The sequence below is a fragment of the Pediculus humanus genome, genomic scaffold (assembly GCF_000006295.1).
Source record: "Pediculus humanus corporis 1103172107617 genomic scaffold, whole genome shotgun sequence".
Taxonomy (NCBI): Eukaryota; Metazoa; Arthropoda; class Insecta; order Psocodea; family Pediculidae; genus Pediculus; species Pediculus humanus.
In genome coordinates this window covers 461,559-465,643 of record NW_002987231.1, presented here as the reverse complement: position 1 = coordinate 465,643, position 4,085 = coordinate 461,559, and positions in this window count along the sequence as shown.

Sequence of the window (4,085 nt, the reverse complement as noted above, 5' to 3'; positions counted from 1 at the left end):
AAACATTTTATTAAAATTTTCACGAAATAACCCTTTCGATAAATATATATTTAATTTTATTTTTTTAACCCTTGCGACCCTGATTATACTTTAAATATATAGGTACCCGATTAAATTAGAAAGAAAAGTATAATTTTTTTTTTTTTTTTAGGTTTGCCAATGGAGAGAGAAAAAAAATTTTTTTTAAAAAGGAGGCCGCGCAAGTCCATGAGCCAAGAGTTAATATTAAAAAAAAAAAAAAAAAAAAAAAAAAAAGTCTAATCATCGGGGAAAGAGCCAACAATGAGCCGATCAAAATTTAATAGCGGCTAATACTTATCACGATCTCTTAAAAACACGTTTGATATATATATAGTTAAAACATATAATTGACAGGGCTGACCGAGTGGTAATCCTTCAAGCGGTTGCCGGCAAAGTTCGTCGACTTTAGAACCAGAAATAATTTCTTTCCCCTCCCACCTCCCTTTTTCCCCTCTCCCAAGTTTTCCCGTCTCTCTCTCTCTCTCTCCCACTCTTTCCATCCCCTCCCTATCTTCTTTCAACTTCCATCTCTCATCTCCCTCCCGTTCATCATCGGTTCCGTGATCGGATTCACCCGTCCGAATTCCTCGGAGGTTCCGTCTAAAAAAAATTATTTTGGAAAGAAATGGCTCTGGCACTTAATTTGAAAATACGTCGGTCGTGAGCACACAAACACACGCACACGTGGGCCCAAAAAGGGGGATGGAAGAAACGGAAGAAGAAAAAAAAACTAAGGGGAAAAGAGAGGAAACCAACCGACACAGCGCAGCTAATTAAGTTGAGGGAAGGTGGGAGAGGGGTGAGAGAAGAGGAAGGGGATGGGAGGGGGAGGGAGACGGGAAAGGAGGAAAATATTTCATTAACACAAAACTACCTCAAAATCCTTTGTATTCTATACAAAAACCCTGCACATACCGAGCTAAATATTTACTTACACTGTTTTACCTATTTTTCCCCTTTTTTTTCGGGGGGGGAGGGGGAGGGCCTTCGTACTCATTTATTTTATAATTAAATTCACATTTTAATTTTAATTTTTTTTTTTTTTTCTCGAAAATAAACTAATTAATTTTATTTCGCGGCGAAAATTGGCCCCATTCTTTCTTTTTTCATTTCTTTTTAATTAATAATACATATATTAATTAAGATAAAAAAGAAAGAAAAAACTATTCGGGGGGGGGGGTTTAATTCACAAATTCGATCCGGGAAAATTTTTTTCATTTTATTTTTTTTTTTTTGTCTACGTAAAAAAAATTTTCATCAAATTAAAATTATCCGACTGACAGAATAATCTCACCAAAGACCGAAAATATTATTTATATATATATATTGTATATTTGTGAAGTTAAAACAAAAGGGAAAAGATTTATTAATGCCGTTTATTATTTAAAATTGACAAACTGTCTTATATATTCTGCTAAAATGTTGCTGACCCCCCCATTTTCATTTTCCCACCTACCTCCCCGTTCATTTTATTACTATTATTAATACCATTAATTTTTTTATTGTTTTTATTTTAATTAGTCTGTTGAAAAATTTCAAATAATAATAATAACTTTCCTTTTTTAATTTCGAAAATTTTTCCGTTACATTTTCTTTCCTTCTCGAGGAAAAGAATCCTCGAAGGAGGAGGATGGGGGGGGTAAAGATTTTCAATAAGTATAGTATAATATAAAATGAGAGTTCCCTCGTTGTGTCGTGGTTTTCCATTAGTTTTTTTATTAAAAACGGGCCAGCCATTGTTTTGAAAAGAAGGTAATTGCGATTGGGGATGACTCAGTAATCAGGAAAAACAAGGGAAGGGATGTTTAAGCAGACAAAGAACGAGAGAGAGATAGAGAGAGAGAGAGAGAGATGATGATGGTGGTACTATAACGTTTTTTCTTGGTGTGAGGAAAAACTCAGTCAGTCAAATTGAAATTATTATTATTAAATTTTCTTTAAAATAACCCATATATATATTTATATAATATTAATTTTTCCCTTTTTCTGCTCCCTTTTATATAAAATTATAATTTTTAATTAAAAATTCACCCCCAAAAGGTAAACATTTCGTTTTTTTTAGGTGTTGGAAAATTTATTGTATTAAACTTATTAATAATCTTTTATTAATTTTTTCTTTTTTTTTTTTTCTAAAAATTCTTTACTTCATATACTTTCCCCCCCCTCCTCCCTCGACTCCAGTCATTGGATAACATTATATTAGGGAAATCAAAAAAAAAAAAAAAAAAATTATTTTGAAGGAGAAAAACAAAAATTCAATAATGAAGAAGAATTAATTACGAGATCAAAGGTTAATTATTAACAATACAACACAATTTCTCATTAATTACAACAACAAAAAAAGTGACAATAATAATAATAATAATTTTTTCCGTCTGTTCTAAATACCAAAATAAATACTGGAGCAACTCGTATATAAAAATAAAAGTTTTTCGTACACGCGCACGCGCACACACACAGTCCATCTATTAATTTATTATTATTTTAAATAAGGTAATTAATAAAAATAATGACAGGCAACCTTTCAATTTTTAGAAAAAAAAAATGCATCTATAATAATAATAATAATAATAATATTAGCGTATTGAGAACCGTATTGATGAAAAATTATAAAAAAACGGGTCCAACATTTTCTCCATTGATCCAAAAACAAAATGGATTTTGGAAAAAAAAAAGGAGAAAAAGGGTTTCGTATTTATTTATTTATTTATTATTTTTTTGCAAGGGACAACTCACAAGCGAGAGAGAGAGAAAGTATTCTCTTTAATCACTTTTCAAGTATAGTCTCTCTCTCTCTCGTCCCGGGTTTTAATGAAACTAATATTAAACAACTCTTCATTAAAGCAAATCTTCATCGCCTTTACTTAGTTTGATGTTTCTCTCTCTCTCTCTCTCTTTCTTTCTCTCTCTCTCTCTCTCTCTCTCTCTCTCTCTCTCTCTCTCTCTTTCTCTCCCCCTCTCTCTCTCTCTCTGTCTTTTATTACACCAAATTCTTTTTACTAAAATATAATTTTAAAAATAATAATTATTTTCATTAAATATATGTGTGTATATTTAATATTTTCATCGGATGTAAACGAGATATATATTGATGGACCACTCAGCCAGCATCCGTATCAATAACGAATGTAAAAAAAAAAAAACTATCTTCAATAGGTCATTAATTTACAATATTTACAATAATTATATTAATTAAATCGATAATTAAATTTTTAAACAATAACAAACATCAAAAAATAATTAATTATAATTTTTTTATTTATTTATTTATGTAAATTATTAAAAATTTGTGTGATTCATAACTAACCGAAAAAAAAAATTTTTTATTAATTACTTTATTTAATTAAAATTTTTTTTTTCTTTTTTTTAAATTAATTGAATTTTCCAAAGCAACAAGAACTATTAATAATAATAATAATAATAAATTTTTTCTTTATTCGTTTTAATTAATTTACGCTACCTTAAAAGAACTTTTTTTTCTTTTTCTCCTTATTCTTTAAATGAAATAAAATAAAATAAAATAAAAAATAAAAACCGTTTAATCGAACATTAAATAATAATAATAATAATTTATTGTTTATTTTTTTTTTACATAAATAATAATTCTTTGTAATTTTTTTTTTTTTTTTTTTTATTACCGATCAATCTATTACGACAATAAAAAAAAATAAAAAAAAAAAATTATAATAATAAAAAATACACAATAAATTTTATCATCAAGGATAAATTTACTGAATGAAATAATAATAATACTAATAATAATAATATTTTGTATCGTAAAAAGGGACGAAAGTTTTTTTTTTACGCACCGCATAATCGGTCGTTTCAATGGTTTATTTAACAATCATAATAATTTTTTTTTTTCAATGAAATAATAAAACATTTTTTTAAAATAAAATAATATTGCAAAATAAAAATTAAATCGATGAGTATCGGAACAAGTTTAAAAAAAAAGCAGAAGAAAAATTATATATAAAAATCGGGGGAAAGTTTTTTAAGAAGAAAAAAAAAAAAAAAAAAAAAAGGCGATGGGAAAGCTGAAACTTCATCTAACGAACCTTGCC